At 44.9% G+C, this 25,012-nt stretch overlaps 1 long non-coding RNA gene across 3 annotated transcripts; it reads left to right on the top strand.

The window, feature by feature from the left end:
• Positions 1–306: 306 nt before the first annotated feature.
• On the top strand, positions 307–7,976 carry LOC114116979 (uncharacterized). 3 transcript variants are annotated; one of them, XR_006061171.2, is made up of 3 exons: positions 307–534; positions 1,972–2,129; positions 3,448–7,467. It is a non-coding gene; the product is annotated as an uncharacterized LOC114116979 (long non-coding RNA). The 3 variants fall into 3 exon arrangements; XR_006061170.2 differs by lacking the exon at positions 3,448–7,467 and adding an exon at positions 7,475–7,976 and having other exon boundaries at positions 308–534; XR_003590812.3 differs by lacking the exon at positions 3,448–7,467 and adding an exon at positions 7,475–7,976 and having other exon boundaries at positions 532–621.
• The last annotated feature ends 17,036 nt before the right edge of the window (positions 7,977–25,012 follow it).

Raw genomic sequence — 25,012 nt, 5'->3', positions numbered from 1 at the left:
GAGGTGGCAGAGGCTGTTTCATCATTCTCGTCCATTTCTCATCATCCGTCTCATGAACTGGAACCTGCCAGAAAGGGGCCAGCCCTCCCCTGCCTGTTGTTCTCTATAACGTCTGGTGTAGGGCACAGGTGGTGTAGGACGGATACAGGTATCTCTGAGCCTAGCAGGTGGGAGTCCAAAGGTGTTGTGTATGCTTTTTCAAGTCCTTTGCCAGGGACAGCCTTGGCATCAGTTTGCTGGCTGCCTGGCTGGCATGCCGAGATTCTTGGCTGGGAAAGTAGTATTTCAGGGTCAACCAAGAGGACAGAGTGTAGAGATGGTGGCCTGGTGCCAACCTGGCATGCAGGTTAAGTGCCTGGTCACCTGGAGCGATGCTCAGCCACCTGCCCATCAGTCTCTCTGTCCCCACCCCCTTCTTCCGGCAGTGGAGGGGTGCTTAAGCGTCTGTTACACCTCAGTAGACAGGGGGTGGGCGGGCCTCAGACCCTGCTCTGTCTCAAAGCTGTTATCACTTCAGCATTCAAGTTCTATCAGGTAGGCACTGAGCCTGAGACGTGTGTGCTGTTTCCAGGACATGGGCGCCGGGGGACAAAGCAAGTGTGAGAGGCAGTAACGCTTCTGGTCAGCCTGGCTCCTCTGTCTGTCTGTCTGTCTGAAGTCAGGGCTGGTGAGCAGCAAGCTGAAGGGGTGTCCAGGCTGGGGAGGGTGGTGGGCAGGGTCTCGCTAGAATTTCATAAGCTGAGCTTTGAGAGAGATTCAGAAAACAGCCGAATAAAACCCCTGAACCTGTGGCAAGCCTTGTGTTCATTAAAAGAGGGTTGATTCTGCTCCTACAAAAACAAACAACTCCTCCAGGCTCGGGCTCTTTCGTGTTATTGTTAAATGCCAGGATACTGTGACTTTTTGAGAAAAGAATTATTTTAAGGCCAGCCCCAGGAGGTGTGGCTGACTTTAGCTGCAAACATAAATTTAAAATGACAGAGTCCTTAGATTTATGGCTTGGCTTTTTGCAGTTCTTTAAGATGTTGCATTTAATAAAAGTACTGGGGTCAGATTGGAGTTGTATGTACCTTGAAGCTGAGTTCAACTCCTCTGACTTGATCTTACACTGAACAAACGGTAACACCCCTCTATTGTGTGGCTCAAAAAAACGCTCGCTATTTGAGGTTGACAACTCTTATCTTTCTCTATCTCTCTCATTCTCCGATTTAATGAGCATCTTCCTGTGTTGAAATCAGCCTTGCTGTCAGTCAGTCCTAGAGAAGCTTGTGAAGGGAGACAGATCCAAACAACTATGAAAAATGAAGTATTAAAAATGCAAGGCTGGAACCATGATTAGGGAACAATGGCAATTCTGGTCATTTACTGGTCTAAACAGTATTTTTACTCTCTTCTTTAAAATTATCAAGAAGAAGGATTATTTTATAAGTGATTACTGCCTCCCACTCAGCTAGCATATCTCTGGGTAGCTGGTCACGAATTATAGATAAGGGCTCCATGAAAGTCTCTGTTGGTAAAGTCTAAGCAAATTGTCTTCTGATGATGATGGTGGTGATGAGGATGCTGCTGCTGCTGATACAGTTTACTGAGATCTCAGCATGTACCAGGGGTTTGTTCCAAGTGATTTATGACAATCAAACCATGAGAGAGAGAGAGAGAGAGAGAGAGAGAGAGAGAGAGAGAGAGAGAGAGTGTGTGTGTGTGTGTGTGTGTGTGTGTGTGTATGTGTATGTGTATGCACCTGGCTGTGTCCAACTCTGTGACCCCATGGACGGGCACCCACCAGGCTCCTCTGTCTATGGGATTTCCCAGGCAAGAATACTGGAGTGAGTAGCCATTTCCTGCTCCATGGGATCTTCCCAACCCAAGGACTGAACCCATATCTCCTTCATTGGCAGGTGGATTCTTTACCAGTAGTGCCACCTGGGGTAACATAAACCATGAGTAACTATTATTATTTCTATTTTGCAGTTAAGGCAACTAATCAGAGGTCACGTAACTAGCCCAAGGTCACATAACTGGAAAGTGATAGATTTGCTGTTTCATTCAAGACTATTTGACTCCAGAGGATTCACTGTTGCCTACTACACTGTTAAAAAGGATGTTGACGGAAGAGGAGAATAAAAGAGGTAAATCATTTTCTCAGAGTTTCAAAAGTGGAATATGGCAGGTTTCTACATGATAAAGAAAGTCTAAAGGTCACTGGGATTAAAAAGTCTCATTGAAGAGAACATGAGTAAACACTACTTGTTTTCAATTAGTATCAAGTAGTGTAGAAAGGAAGGGTTAAGGTTTCTTGTCATGGAAAAGGTGCTTACTTGTATCTAGGAACTTGTATTTTTATATCTCACTCTAAATCTTCTAAAATGGAATGCCATGGTAACAGGAGTATTATGTTTTGCTGTTCAAATAAACTGCAAAGTTCTATTTTTGACAGAGAAAACAATTATTGAGAGCAAAATCAGGCTTATCTCTCTTTCTCACTGAAACACTCTTAGGGGATGTTCAGCCTTTGGCACCCAAAGCTGTTGACTGTCGTGGTTAAGACTTGCTCTCGTTTTAGTTGGGATTCTGGCTCCAGTCACGGTGGTGCGACCTTGGCTAAGCTGCTGAACCTCCTCGTGTTTTAGTTTCAAAGACTGTGAAATATGGAAAAGAATAATGCGACCTGCTGCACAGGTTGTTAGAAGACCTAATAGGTGAGGTGCCTAGAATGGGGCCTGGCAAGAAGGAAGGAGAGATGTTAAGCATCATTAACTTTCACCATTATTTACCACCTGGCGATAAATAATCTGACTTGAAGATACTTTCTGTCAGGGAAAAGCAATCACAATATTAAGAAATCACACTTTGAAAACCCATACTTCTTAATGTGATGGTAAATACGCCTCGGGTCACGTTTTTTCACCCAGGAACTTATGCCTGAGTGCTGCAGAGGAGGCAGATTTAGGAACAGGGAGAAATGAGGATGAGAATACACATTTGGAGAGAAGCCAGACATGGTCTGCAAGTTGAAGACAGAACTTTTTCTGCCTGAAAACCACAACCTCCCAGTTCTGTTGCTTTTCTCCTAAGGTGGAAAACAGCTAATAATGCAGATTCCAGGGCACCGATGGGCCACCTTCACTGGGAACCAGCAGTTCAGGACCTTCATGAATTAGTTTTCTTTGTCCTCGTCCACATATTGCTCTATACTTTCCCTTTGTGAACCCCCTCTTTTCTCTGCTGCCTAGAGAGACTGAACCACTAGGTTTGGGGGACAAGTACTTGCTCTCTGTAACAGACTGGCTAGGTGTGTTCACCTTTTCTCTTTCCTTCTGGGCACACAGAGGGGTAACTCATTTATAATTCTGGCTTGCCCTGTGGCTGGGTTCTTGGAGGTGGGTTTCTTGCAACCTATATTCTTCTCAAACTAGAAATTGCTCAATGATCTTTCTTTTCATCCAGGGCTTCCAGCAGGACTCCCCATCATATGAGTGCACTGTAGATAGCCTAAGTGGCTTATACTGTGCAAGACATCTTTATGCTGTGCTAAGTCACTTCAGTCGTGTCCAACTCCGTGCGACCCCATAGACGGCAGCCCACCAGGCTCCCCCATCCCTGGGATCCTCCAGGCAAGAACACTGGAGTGGGGTGCGATTTCCCTCTCCAATGCATCAAAGTGAAAAGTGAAAGGGAAGTCGCCCAATCGTGTCCGACTCTCAGCGACCCCATGGACTGCAGCCTTCCAGGCTCCTCCATCCATGGGATTTTCCAGGCAAGAGTACTGGAGTGGGGTGCCATTGCCTTCTTCGGCAAGACATCTTCACCGTCTCCAAAAGATACACTTGAGAAAAGCAAGAAATCTTAATGCTAAAGGTCAGTTAGAATTCTGTTATTTAAGATAGTTTTAAAAAAAAAAACAAACAAAAAACATTGCACAGAGCTCCATGGAAGTAAGTAACTTAAGGACTAGTAGGGGAGTTTGGTGGGAAGAAAGATACACATCAAACTGAGAACCAAAACAGTTCTGCTTTCATCTGTTTAAATAATGAGGGGAAGGGTTTAGATAACTGCTTGAAAATTCTTAAAATCTTTTTTTTTTTTAAATTTTTTAACCTCACCAATAGGCCTCTAGCATTCTAGTTCCCCGACCAGGGATTGAATCCATGCTCCCTGCATTTGAAGCTGAAAGTCTTAACTGCTGGACCACCAGGGAAATCCCTAGATAACTGTTTTTAAAAGTTTTTTTTTTTCTTTTAAGAATTTGAGCCATTGCTTAAAAGAAAGAAAATCTTTCACAGGGGAGGGACCTATTGTGTGTCAGCTACTTTATATCCATTATTTTCAATAACAATTACCACACCCTTACCAGTAACAAGGGCTTCCCTGGTGGCTCAGCAGTAAAGAATCTGCCTGCCAACACAAGAGACACAGGTTTGATCCCTGGGTGATCCCCCTGGAGAAGGAAATATCAACCCACTGCAGTGTTCTTGCCTGGGAAATCCCATGGACAGAGGAGCCTGGTGGGCTCCAGTCCACAGGGTCATAAAGAGTCAGATGCCATGAGTGACTAAACAACAGCAACCAGTGATAACCATCTAGTTTACAGATGAAGAAATTGAGGCGTAGAGATTAAACATTTTGAAGGTCAGAACACTTTATCAGCGAGAGCCAGAATCAGAATCCCTGGTTTATGTATCCTTGAATCCAAAACTTAAGGACCGAGTCTATTGATTCTTTCTTGTATGTATAATAAGCTTGTTTGTTTAAATGAATCACCCTGTGATGATGGTAACAATGATGAAAATGGTACCGTAAAAATAACTACTCTTTACTGACTTTCTGGTATTGTAACAGCATCATTTCCCCAATTTCCTTGGATATAAGAATTTCTGTGCTTGGCAAATACACAGATTCTCGGGTTCCAACCCACGTCTGCACTATCAAAATTCTCAGGCGGGGGAATCTGGGAAGTTTGGGAGTCACTGCACTAGGCTGGCTACATGCTATGTGCTCTCCATCCATTATCATCTTTGATCCTGTAACAATTGCACAAGGGTTATTATTTAGCCCATCAAACAGACGAGAAACCTAAGGCAGAGAGAAGTTAAGTTCATCGCTCCCGCTGGTAGCTGTGAAAGTGAGTGAAAGTCGCTTGGTCGTGTCTGATTCTTTGCAACCCCATGGACTGTAGCCTGCCTGGCTCAGGCTCTGGCTATGAAATTCCCCAGACAAGAATACTGGAATGGGTAGTCATTCCCACTCTGCAGGGGATCTTCTCAACACAGGGATCAAACCTGGGTCTCCTGCATTGCAGGCTGGTTCCTTACCATCTGAGCTACCAGGGAAGCTGAAGCTGTAGCAAGAGCCATCTGGGGTGTATTCTAGGTCTGAGGTTACACCCCAATAAAAGGGGTTAACTGGCTTCCAGGGGAACTAACATGAGATTCCCTACTGCTTGGAGCCTTGTACAGGACAGAGAACATTCCAGCTTGGCCCTCTGCCCCATCCTTCCTGGTTCCTGAAGGATCCATTCCTAAGCTGCTGCTTCTTCTCCAGCATCTCAAGTTTCGCTCTCTCCACTGGCTTCTTCCTCTTGAGTCATAAGACCAAGATTTAAAGAGCTTGCCCTTTAGGAGGAGAGAAGTGACTTGTAAATACAAGATTGTCTTAAGTGCCACTGTAGGTGAACAAATGGGCTTGGCAGCACTAGTGCTAAAGAACCGGCTGCCAGTGAAGGAGACATAAGAGATGCAGATTCAATCCCTGGGTCAGGAAGATCTCCTGGAGTAGGAAATGGCAACCCACTCCAGTATGCTTGCCTGGAGAATCCCATGGACAGAGGAGCCTGGAGGGCTACAGTCTACAGGGTCTCAAAGAGCCTGACACGACTGAAGCAACATAGCACACACGCACGAAGGTGAGCAAAGACAAAAGGGACCATGAGACTCTGGAAGAGAGACATAAGTCCTACTTTGGAATATTCGAGATGGTGTGGTATGGACCCATTCCCATGGGCCAGTTCTAGGATATGGGTAGGTTTTCCACCCACTGGCAGCAGTGGGCTGAGGTCACCAAGAAAATATTCTGCCCTCTTCTTTGCAAGCTGGGTCTCTGGAACTTAGACCGAGGAAGGGAAATAAATCTCAACCCTAGAGATGGGCTAGTTGTCTCTGTCATCTGTTTCAAAATAGGACAGAATTACAATCAGTTGGTCGTGACTTTCCATCCTGACCTCTGCAGGAGGGAGTGCGAATCCACTAGAAGGTCCGCTGCCTGTTCAGGGCACCAGCCTGCATCTCCCTCTTGGGGTGACGTGGTCGTTGTGGGGCTTTCTGCTTTTATTTTTAATTTTGTTAGTAACCGCAAGCCTCACTGTTCCGGTATTTTGAATACAACATTTTGTAAGTTGAAAATAGAAGGAGAGGACAGAATGTGCAACATTTTCTAGTTCATTGTTCCATGTCCATTAAACAAAAAAAAACAAACTCCAAAAAGGAAAATTCTACACTCTCCAAGGTGGCAGCTTTAATGGCACTGTTCTCTCTGTAATTTACAATGAAGGGTAAAAAATGAAGCTCCCTTAGGCCTCTCATATCGACACACACCAGGGTAGCCTTGCCCATCCTCACCACTGCTGACATTCTAACAGTTCACAGCTCTTAGATACGATGGACCACCACTGTGTGCTGGCCACCACTTGCTGTGGGCCGAGTGGTTTGCCACATCCCCACACTTCAAAAAAGACACGTTGAGCTGCTAACCCCCAGTAGCTGGGGACATGATTTTATTCAGAAATAGGGTCTTTGCAGATTTCATCAAGTCCAGAAGAGGCTGTCCAGAGTGGGTCCTGATCTAACAGGAAGATGGCCTTTTGATACCACAGAGACACAAGGAAAAGCCACATGGAGATGGAGGCAGAGACTGGAGTCAAGCATTTACAAGGACACCAAGAACCACTGGGGTCACTGGGGGCTAGGAGCAAGGCCTGGACCAGACTCTTCCCCAGGCCCCCAGAGGGAATCAATGCTGCCGATGCTCTGATTTTAGACTCCTCGCCTCCAGAACCCCGAGAATAATTTTCTTTTACTTTAAGTCACTCAGTTTGTGGTCCTTTGTAACAGCCACACTCCAGGACATAATATGCCATCTCAACTGAGAACTGTCCACAAAACAATTCTGTGTAATGCTTCATATAAAAACAAAAACGCTGAACCTGACAACTGTTCTAAGTATGAAAATGATGATCATGTGAGAGTGTGTGACCTTATAGAGTGGTTGCTACGCCACCTGGATGGAGAAAAATAAGGTTTATCAGAGAGAAGTTTTTGCATCTTCAGAAGGAACCTCAGAGATAGATGGTCAAATCCATGAGAGGGGGAACTATGTCCTTCAGGGCAGAATCAGCTCAAGGACCATCACTGCACAGAATGGTTTGTATATTTTTAAATCACCCTTAATGTGGGTCCATCTCTCTTTCCTTTCCATCCAGCAGAGGCCGGCTGATGGATGGGGAACCACCAGATGGAAGGAGTTTTGGTCCCCAAAAGACTTTGTGGTGTATGCCCCCTGATCCTCAACTCACATTTTACTGGGACATCGCAGTGCTAAGTCACTTTCAGTTGTGTCCGAGTCTTTGTGACCCCGTGGACTGTATCCCACCGGGCTCCTCTGTTCATGGGATTGTCCAGGCAAGAATACTGGAGTGGGTTGCCATTTCCTTCTCCAGGGGATCTTCCCAACCCAGAGAGCGAAGCTGTGTCTCTTACAACTCCTGCACTGGCAGGCAGTTTCTTTACTGCTAGCAACCCTGAGAAATACCTCCTAACTGTGTTCAGCCACTGAGATGCTCTGTGTTGTGACTGTTGCCCAATCCCAACAAATACTTTTATTCTCCATATGAGTCTGACCCTACTTTTACTCTAACCCTAATAAAAGCATTAACTTTTATTCTTTTATTAACTCTAATAAAAGAAAATGCAATGGAGACCACATGTGGCCCAGGAAGCTTAAGCTACTTCCTATCCTGCTCTTTACAGCAAGCTTGCCAATCCTTGATCTAGTCCAGTGATTTATAGTATCGTCACTGTTTTTTAGTGTGGAGCATTTATGTTTATTAAAAATAAAACAGACACAAAGAGGCTGTGCATGAAGCAGGCACACCAACTTGAGCTCTCCTACCACTGAGCTGATGGGGCCTAAGTGTGAAAGTGAAAGTGTCAGTCGCTCAGTTGTGTCCAACTCTTTGCGACTCCATGGAGAGTAGCCTGTCAGTCTCCTCTGTCCTTGGAATTCTCCAGGTAACAATACAGATTGGGTTACCATTCCCTTCTCCAGGGGATCTTCCCAAGATAGGGATCAAACCTGGGTCTCCTGCGTTGCAGATGGGTTTTACTGGCTGAGCCACCAGGGAAGCCCAGGGAAGCCCTGAAGGAACCCATGGTTCCTCTAAATGATCACTTCACTGATACAGGCAACGAACGATCAAGCCCTCAGTGTCTCAGCAGTCTTGAACCCAACACTTCACACACACTCTTGAATTTAATTTTCCAAATAATCACAGAAGTGCAGTATCAATATCCCCATTGTTATGAATGAGGCAACTGAAACTTTGAAAAACTAAATACATTAACTGTCCTATATTTAGAGTTACAAGAATACTGGAGTGGGTAGTCACTCCCTTCTTTGGGGGATCTTCCCTACACAGGATCAAACCCATCTGGATCGCCTGCATTACAGGCAGAGTCTTTACTATCTGAGCCACCAGGGAAGCCCATATTTACATCTAGTGAAGAAGGCTGAGTCCCAAAGAACTGATGCTTTTGAACTGTGGTGTTGGAGAAGACTCTTGAGCGTCCCTTGGACTGCAAGGAGATCAAACCAGTCAATCCTAAAGGAAATCAACCCTGAATATTCATTGGAAGGCCTGATGCTGAAGCTGAAGCTCCGATACTTTGGCCACCTGATGCGAAGAGTAGACTCATTGGAAAAGACCATGATGCTGGGAAAGACTGAAAGCAGGAAGAAATGGGGATAACAGAGGATGAGAAGGCCGGATGGCATCACTGATTCAATGGACGTGAGTCTGAGTGAACTCTGGGAGATGGTGATGGACAGGGAGGCCTGGTGTCCTCGATTCATGGGGTCGCAAAGAGTCGGACACGACTGAGCAACTGAACTGAACTGAACTGAATGACAAAGACAGGATTCACATTAACACCCTTCTGGCTCCAAACCTCCCCACTTTTAACAGTGTTGCATTGCTCTCCCCAAGTGCAGCTGCTGTCTAGGGCTCTCCCACCTTCTGGGGGTGGGGGGGTGGGTGGCCGTACCCAGGTCTAGAGAGGTGAAGGGTGTGTCCATGGCCAGAGGCTCACTGGCCACGTGACTGGATCTCCAGTCCAGGTCTCCTGACTTCTCACTTGCAGTCCTGTCGTCCTGACCTGACTGGCCCAGGGATGCAGGGATGGGCAGGTGGGAGGGTTGAGGTCCCCACCTCCTCGTTCTCATCAGTTTGGTGGGCTGCAGAACAAGATCATGTAGAAGGTGCTTGCCAGACCGTTGTCTCTTCCTCGGTTTCCTGTCTGGTTCTGGCTCACACAAGTAGCACCTCCCTCAGCAAAGCCCTCGCACAACTCACATCTCTGGGGGTGGGGGCGAGGTTGGGGGGATGGGGCACAGGGCAATTTCTGATCACCAGCAGCTGCCAGTGAGGTCAGCAGAGCAGCACCACCACCGCCCTCCCCGGCACGGACTTGGCCAGCCTTCCTCCAACTTTGTACCTCCCCCTCCCCCTCTGTCTCTTTCATGTCCCCTGCCCTGAAAGCACAGATCTGTCTTCTGATACCAACTCTTGCTCCCTGAGAATCTGCCTCTCCACGCCAGCACCTCAGCACAGGCTTGACTGACATCAGCAGAGTCCTTCTGAACCCAGCCCGGAGGACTGCCCAGGTTTTACCCCAAGGCTACATTTCCCAGACTCTCGCCACCCCCACCCACCTCCAGGGAGCAGCAGCCCCTTCCTCCCCTGTGAACGGGGACTTGTATTGATGGCATTGACTCCAGTGGCTTTAAGAGACAAGGAGTCAGTAACAGTGTAGCAATAACAGAATTAGTTCATGAGTGAGGCATACACAGAGTCCCGTGTGAGGCAGGTGCTATTATAATCTCTGTTTTGTAGACGCGGTAATGTGCTCACGGACAGAGAGCCAGGAAACCGTGGAGTCAGACTCTGACCTCCACAGCCTGTGTTCTTATCGCTTCTCTAATGTACCTGGAGTTAAGACAGCGGTCACCTTTGTGGATGCCAGGCCTGCCTCTCGGTGCCTTGTCATTGTGCTGAGGAATCACCGAGAGGCATGTGCTCACATATTTTCCGTGGCATTCCCTGTGTTTTCTCCCCACTGGGCAGCTAGGCCATCTGTCTTCACTGCTCCAGGGAAGGGAAAACCAGCAACATAGAGATAACGTAAGAGTCATATTTTTAGCTTTCGAGTCTCAAATCCCAGGCTTTCAGCATAAACCAGATTGGGAAATTTACATGGATGGCTGGGAAACTCTTAATCTGGGCCTGATAAGACTTTTCAAATTTGGGAGCTGGAGGAGCGGGGAAGCTGATCTGATGGTGGGGTCTCTGGGAAGGAGTCCCGGGGCCTCCCACCACTCTGCAGCCCAGCATTCCCCAGGAAGTGTGAGATGTAGCAGTCAGACAGTCTTGGAGATGGCAAATCAGAAGCCTGGCCTCCCTTGGATCTGTCTGAGGGCACCCTCATTTGACTGAGGTTGCCTCTTCATGACTAAGAAATACTGGGGCTCAGAAGAGAAATTAAGTACATTTATAAAAACAAAGAACAATAAGGACCATTGCACTTGTTACACAGCTGAACCTGGGGCCCCGCGGACCCACCATGGGTTCAAGATCTTGCTCTAGGGACTTCTCTAGCGGTCCAGCGGTTCAGCTGCCACACTGCCAATGCAGGGAGTGCGGGTGTGATCCCTGCTTGGGGAATTAAGACCCCACACACCACATGTGCAACCAAAACAACAAAAAAGAAAAAGACCTCCCTCTTCTGCACTGATGCTACAGAATTCATCTTTATTCTCCCCACAGGATAGGTTCTTCCCTAGTGCCTCAGATGGTAAAGAGTCTGCCTGTGATGCAGGGGACCCAGGTTCAGCCCCTGAGTTGGGAAGATCCCCTGGAGGAGGGCATGGCAACCCACTCCAGGATTCTTGCCTGAAGAATCCCATGGACCAAGGAGCCCAGGGGGCTATAGTCCATGGAGTCGCAAAGAGTTGGAGATGACTGAGCAATTACCACTTTCATAGTATAGCATTTGATTACAGAGTGCAAACATTACTTCCCTGGGGAGCCACAGATAATAAGTAGAGGAAAAAAACAGAGCAGGAAAAAAGTGGAAAATAAACCATGAAGGAAAAAGAAAATCGAAGGAACAGTTAGAGGCAGATAGAGACTGCCTAGCAGAGTCTCAAAGGTGCAACCATCCCAGAAAGAGCATTCGCCTTCATCCCCCAGTCCGAGTGAGTGCTCCGTCAGGATATACTTACATTTTATTTGGCGGACTAGTCATTCCCTCTGTGCTTTTCCCCGAAGCTGTAGCTTGGGGCCGGACATTGTGAAAACGGAGCCAGCCTCCACGAAGGAGGTATTTCAACTGTGTCGTTTCGGTGGAAAAAAAAAAATGGCGTGTAGATCAGAGTTCTATCTTGGAAATTATGCTTTGTGACAAATATGTTACGAATGACTCCCCCCGTAACCCGCGCCAGTGTGTAGGCTAACACGGCATTCAATTATTTTAACCTGCCATGAACTCGCCTGTGATAAATCATGGGAAACTGCAGAGAAGGCTTCGGTCACTGCACTGCTTCACTCGCTCGAGTCATTCACGGCTCTAAAAATACAGTTTCTATCATCAGATTCCTGGGATTCCTGCAGTGCTTACATTCTGATTTAAGTGGCATTAAAGCCGGGGTGATTAAGCAGAGAAGTCCAAGGCTACCAACCAACACGACATCCCCTGGGCATCAGCTGTATATCAGTGGGGCGCACGGTTTAGCCGACATGCAGCTGGAGGGCAGTCAGAGCCTGGCCTGTGGGTTTGGGAAGAGGCTGGGGGCTCTCAGTCTGAAAACGGACCTGTTGGTGAAAGTGTGGACAAGGCTTTTGGTGGAACCAGTCTAGAGTGTAAGGGGATCAGATCATGGCAAGTCCAATTTGGAACATGTTTGGAAGTGATGGGGGAGTTGACCATTCACATTTAAGCCTGGACTCAAGCATAACCTAGGGCTGCTTTGTTCAAACAGGCAAGGATTCTAATAATGGACTAATGATGTAGACTAAGGCTGCATCTACTTCGACTTTAAGACTCACCTCTCCACGCTCCATCTGGGGAGACAGATGGGTCCTTTCGCCACGCTTCCTTGTGGTCCTGACAGATCCACCCTGATCCTATGACCCCTCTGTCTCCTGGAGGATTCTGAGGGAGGCTTGCGTGGCTGTTGCTAACTCAATTTATAGCACGTCTGTTTGCAAGAGGGCTTCCCGGTGGCTCAGTGGTAAAGAATCGGCCTGCCAAAGCACGAGACGTGGATTCAATCCCTGGGTTGGGAAGATCCCCTCAAGAAGGAAATGGCAACGCACAGTATTCTTGCCTGGGAAATCCCACAGACAGAGGAGCCTGGTGGGTTGCAGTCCATAGGGCTGGACACATCTTAGTAACTAAACAACAACTATTTGCAGGAAAAGAAAGAGAGGAGGGGGAGAGATTTGGATCTGTTGCTTTTATAAATAAAGGGTTATGAGATTTGGGACATGAAGCTCAGTAGTGTTACAGCAAGAGAACCACCACTGTACTGGAAACCCACTGTTTGGGGCGGTAACTCCTCCAGGCTCAACTTCCTCTCCCAGTAAAATTAGTTAGCCGGTTAGTTCTCAACCTGAGCTCTGTATTAAAATCCCAGGGAGAATTTTAAAAGCATGCCAATGTTCTAGCCCATCTCCAGATCTTATTTAATTACTCTGGGGTGGGGGTGGGGGGTTTTCTAAGTAGTTCTGATGTCAAGTCTGAGGTCTCTGTCAGCTTTTATGCCAAAGCCTCTGTGATGGTCTGAGCTTTCAAGGGAAAGGAGCAAAAGTAACCTATGACTGATGGCACTGGCCTGTTAACAGCTGGGACCATTCTGATACAGTATTTTTCTAGGATGCTTTGCAGAAGTTTTCTACCCCTTCACGTGGTTGAGGACAAAACAGTAGTAAAATATATGATTTTGATACATTCCCTCCTAGGAATACAGAGGGTATGGCTCTGGATATGACAGGGGTTAAGTCTTGAGCACTTATCCACAGAGCTGACATTCCCAACCTTGTGATGTGATTATATATATATATATATATAGAGAGAGAGAGAGAGAGAGAGAGACAGACAGACAGACAGACAGACAGACAGACAGACAGACAGAGCGAGCTCTTCCCAGGATTCCAGTTCAATGCTCTGCATTGAGTAGGGTCTGATTTTGAAGAGCACATGAGTTATTCCAGGTCTGAAACTTACCCCACCATTGTTAGACATCTTGTATACTGCTATAGGATACTGTCTGTGACGTAAGCACTGTGAGAAATGGTTGTGGATGTAAAAATGCTATTAATGAGAAAAATCCTTGTCACCAGCCATCCTCTGGGGGTTTCTGGATTTGATTACCACTTTTCAATGCTTGACAATCTGACTGGTATTTAATGCTTTCTCATTTTTCCTGATAGGGACCGCTAAGCACATTATGTTCTCACAGTTGGCAACTCCACAAAGGCCAGCAATAAAAACCCCTGCTTGTGTAATAAACCATTGTACAATCTACTGCTTATGAACAAGGTCCCTGAAAGTGTGCAACCTTTCTGCACGTTAAACACAAAACAGATGGAGGGTTGAAAATAACTTTCCTCTTCAGGGGAGGGGGAAAGCCGAAGGACAGAGGTCCAGACTCACGGTCAGAGTCCTCAGTTACTAAGCTGGAGGCTGAACTCTGGTTCCAGGCTGTCAGGGGCAGGTGCATCCTTTCAAGGATGCTCCAGACCTCGGGGGGCCTGCTGGGTCGGGGGAGGGGCAGCAGGGCTTCAAGGAAACGTGTGTGCAGAGGTGGGGCGGGGCCTCATCCACCACTTGCTAGCCGGATAACCTGGGCAACTAACTCACTGATGCCTCAGAGCCTGTCTTGTCAACCTCCTGTGTCAACTGATGACCTAGAACTTTATTCCCCAAGCATATCAGAAAATGGAGTAGCTGGAAATAGAAATAATCATATTTTGTTGCTATTGCTGTCTATTTGCTTTTGTTTGTGTGTGTGTACACACACACACACACACACACACACACACACACATATATATATAATATATAAGGGCTTCCCTCGTGGCTCAGACGGTAAAGACTCTGCCTGCAATGCAGGAGACCACAGTTCAACCCCTGGGTCAGGAAGATCCCCTGGAGAAGGGAATGGCAACCCAGTCCTGTATTCTTGCCTGGAGAATCCCATGGACAGAGTAATCTAGTGGGCTATAGTCCATGGGGTTGCAAAGAGTCAGACATAACTAGCACATACATGCACAATATATATAAATTATATATATATTACATAAAACTCATGAGACAGGAGAAAGGATGGAGCCAAGAATTTATAAATGATTATTTACATATGCATGCATGTATGTATTAATCAAGATCTATTTTCTGCCATGTTTTAGGGGAAAACAGTGGCTGTTTATAATACACATTTATCATATACTGTTTTATAGTTTATGGTATTATTTGTGGACATGATTGAGATTGAGTTATTAAAGAGAACTGAAAATTCACTTCAGGGTAACCAAATAGCCACCTTCCATTTGTACCCTGCTCCCAAAGACAGGAAAATTGCTGACCCCATCGTAAAGTGTCGGGTCTGAATCGCAGGCATTAAGTGTTTTATTGACACATAAACACTATTGACACTATGCATAAAACAGATAACTAATGAGAACCTACTGTGTCACACAGGGAACTCTACTCAGTTCTCCATGGTGACCTAAATGGGAAGGAAATCCAAAAAAGAGGGGACATATGTGTATGTAGAGCTTATTTATTTTGCTGACTAACAAAACATTGTTTTGCAAAAATTAACACAACATTGTAAAGCAGATATACTTCAATAAAAAATAATTAAAAGCAAAACATAATAATGAAACTTACAGAAAACTTTCCTTAAAATATAGAATCTTTTGAAGTGCTGAAGAGGCATTTGCTAAAGGAATGAGATTGGGGGGAAAGAGGGGGGGGGGCTTTCAACTAGTTTTACTTGTCAGGATCCAGTCAGGAAATCAGAGCTCACACGAGGAATTTCAAAGGATGGGATTTTTAAGAGAAATCGATCACTCAGTTGGGGAGGCAGCTTGCACACCTGAGCTGAATGCAGCCAAAGGAAGAAGACGCAGGCTGCTGAAGCAAAGATGCTCAGGTCCGATAAGCATCAGCAGAGCCGATGGCTCTCCTCTGAGAGCAGGAGATTCTGTCAGAGCAGCTTTGAGGAGGGGAAGCCGGAAGCTCCCTTCCCTCCTCAGGAATTCATTCTCTCTCTAGCACCACCTATTGGCAGCGTTAACAAGAGACCAGCTCCCCAGGAAAGCGGGCTGCTGGGGGTATGGGTTTGAAGCTGAGATACAAGAAGGGGACAATCCATTAGTTCATGAGGCCAGCGGTTCGTTAGAGATTCCCAGAAGGTAGAATGGTGGGCAAAGAATCATTGACACAGGAGGAAAAAGAAGAGAATTAATAAGCTCTGTGGTCAGATTCCCCCAGCGGAGAAAAGAGCCTGCAAGTAGCTAGATGGAATCCAGGCAAAGAGATCACATCGATTCCCAAGTCCCAGAGAGATCTGGTGGGGCTTCCCAGCTGGCTCAGATGGTAAAGAATATGCCTGCAATGTGGGAGACCTGGGTTCGATCCCTGGGTTAGGAAGATCCACTGGGGAAGGGAATGGCTACCCACTCCAGGATTCTGGCCTGGAGAATTCCAGGGACAGAGGAGTCTGGTGGGCTACAATCCATGGGGCTGCTAAAGAGCTGGAGGACTGCGTGACTGAGCAACAAAGAGATCTCATCCTTGTTCTCTCATCCCCATCTGGTCCTCTGACCGTTGGTCGGTAAGTGGGAGAGATCTGCTCTCTGCAGCCACTGGCTTCCTCCTGTGAATTGGCTCCTCCTAGAGCCAGTGACTGTACTTTGTGTATACAACCCCCCTTCATGGATCACAGCCTTGCTGTGGTGGAAGGGGCTTGTGTAACTCAATGAGCCACGTGGTACAGACCCATCTAAGATGGGACAGGTCATAGTAGAGAGTTCTGACAAAACCTGGTCCACTGGAAGAGGGAATGGCAAACCACTCCAGTATTCTTGCCTCGAGAGCTCCATGAACGTATATATTAAACATGCGTTATTTTTTTCCAAAGTTATTATTTTATTTAATCCTCCTGTAATTCATTAGAGGTAAATCAGACCATTTTTGTTTATTTTTTTAATTGAAGTGTAGTTGCTATTGGAGAAGGAAATGGCAACCCACTCCAGTATTCTTGCTTGGAGAATCTCATGGATGGAGGAGCCTGGCAGGCTACAGTCCATGGGGTCACAAGAGCCGGACACAACTTAGTTTCTAAACCCCATATTTGCTATGCAATATTATATGTTACAGGGTGCACAATATAGTGACCAGCCTGAAAGGCAGGCCGTGCATGAGTCCATTCACACAACATTCTGGAAAAGGTAAAACTACACTGATGGAAAATCCTCTATCAGTGGGTGCCTGGACCATGGGGGAAAGAGGCAGCAGCTGATTACAAAGGGGACACCCAGGGGAATATTTAATTATATCGTTATGTATGGCTCTGCAGTGGTGACCAAATAACACTATATATCTGTGTCAATGGGAATTTGCTGTATTGCTCAGGGAACTCAAACAGGGGCTCTGTGACAAGTTGAAGGGTGGGATGGGGAGGGAGATAGGAGGGAGGTCCTGGAGGGAGGGGACATGGGTGTACCTATGGCTGATTCTTGTTGATGTTTGACAGAAAATCACAAAATTCTGTAAAGCAATTATCCTTCAATTAAAATTTTTTCTAAAAATAAAAAAAAACCCCACACAACACCCATCAAATTTGATGATACAAAAAGTGAACTTTAATGTATGAAAATCAAAAATAAAAATTTTTAAGAGACATATCAAATAGGAGTCAGAGAATCAATGGGTAGCCTAACCTCACTGAAGGGGCTGGGGAAAAAGGGTGGAAGGTAACCTTGGAAAACAGTCTTCTTTTTTGTTTTTTACATTAAAAAAAATTGAAGTATAATTGCTTTAGAATGTTGTGTCGGTCTCTGCTGTACAATGAGGTGGATCAGCCATAAGTATAGATATATCCCCTCCCTGTTGCACACCCCCCATCCCAGCCCTCCAGGTCATCACAGCACCCAGCTGAGCTCCCTGTGCCAGACAGCAGGTCCCCACTAGCTGTCTGTTTCACGCAGGGCAGTGGATATACGTCCATGCTACTCTCCCAATTCACTTCACCCTCCCCTTCCCCCGCTGTCTCCAGACGCCCATTCTCTACATCTGCATCTTCATTCCTGCCCTGCAAACAGGAAATAGTCTTCTGCCTGAAAACTGGGAGGTTAAAACAAAAACAACGGCACACAAGCACCGCACTTCAGCTGGGGACGTGGCTTCTCTTGGTTAATGCTGGCTACCAAAGCTGAAATCGTGTTCCATGTCTACTGGGCTGGACAAGTAAGTCAGTGGATGGTGGCTGGCTGGAGCCCGTTTGCCCACTGTGAGCGAGGGAATGTCTAAAAAAGCAAGGGAACCAAGCTAGAATGAAGCCAGCTGTGCTGCACGGGAGTTGGTGACACTGTTACGGACTCAGCTGAGCTCGAGATAGATGTGGATGGATGCATTCAGAATTGATTCTAGATCTGTGTGTCTCCAGATCTGTGTATCTCCAGAATGCTTTTTTTCTTTTCTTTTCTTTTTTTTTTTTTTTGCTGTTTTGCTGTTAGTAGTTTTTATTTCCACTGCTTTTAAGATATCAAACCTAGGAGTAAACTAACCTGAGAAAAGACATATTTGGGACCTCTAAATACTATCTCAACTTGAAAATACTGTTTTATCACATTTGTTATTGATAACATTTCCTAAGTGTCTACCTCCACCTTAAACCTAGAACTCAGAACAAATGCAGAATAGATGATTTTAACCTTCAGCTTTAAATATCATTTGGTTTTCTTCTGTTTTCCTACTTGAACACTTTCTGTAAAGTGAGGGCCTTGTTACTGCATTTTAAATATGCCTTACACTGTGCAAAAACATTACCGTAAAAATATTTTCTAAAAAAGAAAATAAACAATCCATATCTTATATCCTGTGAAAACTCAGTCTTGGCATTGCCATGGTAACAAGACTTTTAAAGGGAGTTAACTGAAATTTAACTGCATGTGTTATTTCTTTGCGATTCATACTTTATAAAAATGCAAATACAACACTAACACATGTTTTACCTTAATGTTTTATATCACCCTTTAGTCCTACATGGAATTTCTCATTTTAAAATGACTGAATACATTTTTAAAAACTGAAGTACAGTTGATTGCGAAGTTGTATGAGTTTCAGACATATAGCTCAGTTATACATACATTAGTGTTCTTGGCACAGGAAACTACTCATTATTTTGTAATAACCTATGAAAGTGAAAGTGAAGTCACTCAGTCGTGTTCGACTCTTTGCGACCGCATGGACTGTAGCCTACCAGTCTCCTCTGTCCATGGGATTTTCCAGGCAATAGTCCTGGAGTGGATTGCCATTTCCTTCCCCAGGGGATCTTCCCAATCCAGAGATCGAACCTGGGTCTCCCGCACTGTAGACAGACGCTTAACCATCTGAGCCACCAGGGAAGTCTCTGAAAAAGATTACAGGTATTTCTTAGTTCTGTCCACTGAGAGATCCTAGAGGCTGTTAACACCAGAGTAGCCATGGGTACACAAAGTACCCAGTTATTCTTCTCCAGTAAAGGAACCAAGGCTCCTTGGGGGAAAAACAGCAGATCCCAGGGCATCTTGTAGGGCCAGAAAATACTTTAAAAAAAAAACAACAACAACGGACAAGGACGCAGGAGCCATATTGAAAGAGCTCCCAATGGCCAAAGCTGGAACAATTTGATAACAAAATAATGTGATGATTTGACTATAACCCTCCAACTAAAATAATGATCCATGAGTCCACACTGGTCTTAATAAGTGAATAAGCAAACAAATAAATGAGAAGAGACATCTCTTTTTGCAGAAGACTCACAATAGTTTATGCAGATACTGCCTCCTCAAAGGGGTAACGTGCTTTCACATGCAGAGGCAGGTAACTTGGTGGAGGAACCTGGCAGGGGCTTCTTTGGCCAGATGATCAAAGCTGACATCACCAGCGAAGTCTCACTGGTAATACGTGGCTTTGACATGTGATGAGAAGAGTGCTTTACCTCTGTAGCACCCTTTCCAAAAGCCCACTGTTGTTGATTAGTCAGGTTCAGCTCTTGGCAACCCCATGGACTGTAGCCCACCCGGGCTTCTCTGTCCATGGGATTCTCCAGACAACAATACTGGTGTGGGTTGTCATTTCCTCCTCCAGGGGATCTTCCCAACCCAGCGATTGAACTAGCGTCTCCTGCCTTTGCAGGTGGCTTCTTTATCACTGAGCCACCTTGGAAGGCCCCCAAAGCCTATAATCCCAGTCTAACAGTGAGGAAAACAAACAAACAAACATAAAACAGACACACCCCAGTTGAGGAAAATCCAGCTAAATACCTGACCAATACTCTTTAAAACTATCATGGGCACAGGAAACAAAGACTAAGAAATTTTTGAAAATGAAAAGAAATTGAAGAGACATCTGTAAGTAGATGTTACATGGTAACCCAGAGCAGAAAAAGGCTGTTTGTGGAAAAATGGATGAAATCTGAATCAAGTCTGAGTTTAGTTCACAATAATGTCTCAATGTTGGTTTCTTGGTTGTGACAAATGGTAAGACGTCAACAGTAGGGGAAAGTGGGTCAAGGGCATAGGGAATTTATACCTTCTTTGTGACTTTTCTATACATCTGAAACTATTCTAAATAAAAGAATGGGTTAAAATATCATTTTCAAAATATCCCCAAAGGTACAATGTCTAGAGATAAGTTTAATACAAGATGCGAGAGATTGCTACCCAGAAAACTATAAAACACTGTTAAGCAGGAAATTACGTTCAATATCCTGAGATAAACCACAATGGAAAAGAATATTAAAAAGAATGTATATATACTTACATGTATATATATGTGTACACACACACACACACACACACACACACACATATATATACACACACACACATATGGGCTTCTCTGGTGGCTCAGATGGTAAAGAATCTGCCTCTAATGCAGGAGACGCAGGTTGATCCCTGGGTCAGGAAGATCCCCTGGAGGAGAAAATGGCAACCCACTCCAGTATTCTTGCCTGGAGAATCCCACAGACAGAGGAGCCTGGCAGGCTATAGTTCATGGGGTCACAAAGAGCTGGACATGACTGAGCTAATAAAATAAAATAAATTTTAAAAATATATAAAACCGAATCACTTTGCTTTACAGCAGAAATTTAAAAATTAAGACATTATAAATCATCTGTACTTCAATAAAATAATATAAAATATTGCTAAGAAGCATTAAACAATCTAAGGAACTAGAAAGATATTGTATGCTTGGATCAGAAGGCTCAATATTGGTAACATGGCAATTCTCCCAAACATAGCCTGTATATCTGAAAACACTTTTTTAAAAAAGAAATTTTTGTAGAAATTAAGGCAACTCTAAAATTTCTATGTGTGTGTGTGTATGTTCTCAGCAGTGTTGGACTCTTTGTGGCCCCATGGGCTACAACCCTCCAGGTTCCTCTGTCTGTGGGATTTCCCAGGCAAGAATATTGGAGTGGGTTGCCCTTTCCTTCTCCAGGGGATCTTCCCAACTCAGGGATCAAACCCGCATCTCTTGTATCTCCTGCATTGGCAGGTGGATTCTTTACCATAAGCACCACCTGGGAAGCCCCCAAATTTTTGTGGACACGCCAAATTATCCAAAACAACTATTAAAACAAAGGAGAGTTGCAGCACTTATTCCCCTCTTCAAGATTCTACTCTTGATGACAATCAAGACAGCACCGTATTATTAAAAGGACTGACAGATGAAGCAGAACCAATAGCCCACAAATAGGGCCATGTACACAGTCAAACAGTTTTTGACAAAAAGGCCAAAGCAATTCAATTGGAAAAGGAAAGTCTCTTCAACAAATGAGGCTGGAACAAGCAGACTTTTGTATCATAAAAAAGTACCATAATTCCTATCTCACAACATATCACAAATTAATATAAGATGGATCACAGATCTGAAGGTAAAAACTGGAACTCTGAAGCTTCTTTAAAAAGAAAAGAAAAGAAAAAAAAATCTCCTCAACCTAGAGATAGAAAGATTTCTTAGAGAGAACACAGAAAACACTAACCATTAAAGAATGATAAATTGGACTTCACCAAAATTTAAACCTTAGACTCATCAAAGAAACGATTAAGAAAATTAATGGTCAAGCCACAGATTGGAAGAAAATATTCACAACACATATATTTCACTAAGAGTCTGTATCCACAATATATAAAAGCTTTTACAGCTCAATAATAAAACACAAATGACCTCATAAAAATGGGCAGAAGATTCGAACAGATACTGAAAAAAATAAGACAGGAGAATGGAAAAAGGTGCATGAAAAAGTTCTCTCAAGACTGTTAGTAATTTGGAAAATGCTAACGAAAACCACAACAAGATGGTACCACACAACCAGTAAAATGGCTAAAACTGAAATAATTGATCACACCCACTCCAGTACTCTTGCCTGGAAAATCCCATGGATGGAGGAGCCTGGAAGACTGCAGTCCATGGGGTTGCTGAGGGTCAGACACGACTGAGCGACTTCACTTTCACTTTCCACTTTCATGCATCGGAGAAGGAAATGGCAACCCAGTCCAGTGTTCTGGCCTGGAAAATCCCAGGGATGGGGGAGCCTGGTGGGCTGCCGTCTACCGGGTTGCACAGAGTCGGACACGACTGAAGCGACTTAACAGTAGCACCAGCAGTGCTGAAGAGGATGCAGAGCAGGTGGGATTCTCCTACATTGCGGGTGGGAGAGTCAAATCACACAGTCATTAAAAATGGTATGGGAGTTTCTTAGAAACATACCCCTACCTTATGAGCTAAAAAATCTCATTTGAAAACATATGCCCACAGAAAGCCTCATACAAGGATATTTAAAGCAACTTTATTCCCAGTAGCCCTAGACTTGAAACTGCTCACCATCATCAATCAAAGAACAGGTTATTAGTATTATTATTTCCATACAATGGAATATTAGTAGTATGACGGAATGAACTATTGATGATACATGCGTATGAATCTTAAAAACATTATGCTGAGTGGAAAGCCAGATGAGTGGTTCTTTCCCAGTCATTCATGAGAGGATGAATGACTGGGAAGGGGCAGCGGGGCTCCTCTGGAATAAAACAAATGACATCTTAGGAGGAGTAAGGGTCACTCAGCGGTATACGTTTGTCAAAAGAGACGGAGATTATATGTACTTTATGCGGATTATACTTCATTTTTAAAAACTGACACAAATTAGGTATTGTTGGTCCAGTGGCTGAGACTCTGTGCTGCCAATGCAGGGGCTCTGGGTTCAACCCCTGGTCAGGGAACTAGATCCCACGTGCTATAGCTAAGAGTGCACGCCACAACTAAGGCCTGGCACAGCCAAATCCATGGGAGGCGAGGCTCCCATGAGTGAGATTAATGCCCTTTTGAATGAGACTCTAGAGAGCTCCCCAGCCCCTGACTCCCGGTAAGGATACAACAAGACATCCACAACTTAGATGCAGTCCCTCACTCAACCCAGCTGGCACCCTATCTCAGACTTCCAGCCTCCAGGACTATGAGAAGTTTCTCATGTTCACAAGCTGCCAAGTCGGAGGTATTTTGTGACAGTGGCCTGAATGGACTAAGGCATTGGACGAGCCATTTTCTCTTTCATCTTCGATGGAAGATCACTTGCTTACACTTCTCATGAGGTTATTATGAATAGCAGTGTGTGTAAACACTCGTTAGAACTAGCACAAGTTCTCCTTCAGTGTAATTCAACAAATTCCACAGCTGGTTTACCTTGGCGAACAAACACTCTTCATCATAGCCTGATACCATTTCTTAGTAGCACGCCTGAGCCTCACAGATGCTTCTGGAGGGATAGGTCATAAAATAATGTAGCAACCCCAAGTGGAGAAACAAAACGTGGCATTGCTCTGCCTATTCCACGTCACACTGAAAAGGGATCTGGTAGGAGCAGAGGAAATGTCTTGCTCAATTTCTTCCAACTACCCTCCTTTGTTGCTGTTTAGTCACTAAGCCATGTCTGACTCTTTGTGACCTCATGGACTGCAGCACGCCAGGCTTCCCTGTTCTTCACTATCTCCTGGAGTTTGCTCAAACTCATGTCCATGATGCCATCCAACCATCTCATCCTCTGTTGCCCTCTTCTCCCCCTGCCCTCAATCTTTCCCAGGGTCAGGGTCTTTTCCAATGGATCAGCTCTTCATATCAGGTGACCGAGGTATTGGAGCTTTAGCTTCAGCATCAGTCCATCCAATGAATATTTAAATTAGATCAGGTGACCAAAGTTTTGGAGCTTCAGCTTCAGCATCAGTCCTTCCAGTGAATATTCAGGGTTGATTTCCTTTAGGATTGACTGGTTTGATCTCAATGCTGCCCAAGGTAAGAGTCTTCTCCAGCACCATAATTAGAAAGCATCAAAGTTTTAGTTTCTTTAGCATTCATTTTTCATTGCTGCAAAACAAATGACCACACCCTCAATGGTACATTTATTTCATGGTTTCTGTCAGGTAGGAATCTGGGCACATCTAGCTGTGAACTTTGCTCAGGCTTACAGGGTAATAATCAAGGTATCTGTCAGCCAGCATTCTCATCTGGCAGCTTAACTGGGAAGAATCTGCTTTTGAATTCACTCTGAGTGTTGGCAGAATTTTGTGGGCTGGTGAAGACTCTCTCAAATGATAAATCACTTCCTATCGTTTTGTGCCTCTCATGTTCCATGTATTCAGTTCAGTTCAGTCACTCAGTCCTGTCTGACTCTGTGACCCCACGGACTGCAGCACACCAGGCTTCCCTGTCCATCACCAACTCCCAGACCTTGCTCAAATATGTCCCTCAAATCAGTGATGTCATCCAATCATCTCATTCTCTGTCATCCCGTTCTCCTGCCTTCAATCTTTCCCAGCATCAGGGTCTCTTCTAATGGGTCAGTTCTGTGCATCAGGTGGCCAAAATATTGGAGTTTTAGCTTCAGCATCAGTCCTTTCAATGAATATTCAGGACTGATTCCCTTGAGGATTGACTGATTGGATCTCCTTGCAGTCCAAGGGACTCTCAAGAGTCTTCTCCAACACCACAGTTCAAAAGCATCAGTTCTTCGGCACTCAGCTTTCTTTTTAGTCCAACTTTCACATCCATACGTGACTACCAGAAAAACCATATCTTTGACTAGATGGACCTTTGTTGGCAAAGTAATGTCTCTGCTTTTTAATATGCTGTCTAGGTTGGTTATAGCTTTTCTTCCAAGGAGCATCTTTCAATTTCATGGCTGCAGTCAGCATCTGCAGTGATTTTGGAGCCCAAGAAAATAAAGTCTCTCACTGTTTCCATTATTTCCCCATCTATTTGCCGTGAAGTGATGGGACCAGTTGCCATAATCTTAGTTTTCTGAATGTTGAGTTTTAAGCCAACTTTTTCACTCTCCTCGTTCATGTTCAATAAGAGGCTCTTAACTTCTTCTTTGCTTTCTGCCATAAGGGTGGTATCATCTGCATATCTGA

Source organism: Ovis aries, chromosome 11 (genome assembly GCF_016772045.2).
Source record: "Ovis aries strain OAR_USU_Benz2616 breed Rambouillet chromosome 11, ARS-UI_Ramb_v3.0, whole genome shotgun sequence".
Lineage (NCBI taxonomy): Eukaryota > Metazoa > Chordata > Mammalia > Artiodactyla > Bovidae > Ovis > Ovis aries.
Note: the sequence above shows the minus strand (reverse complement) of the source record. Positions and strands in the feature narration are given on the sequence as shown.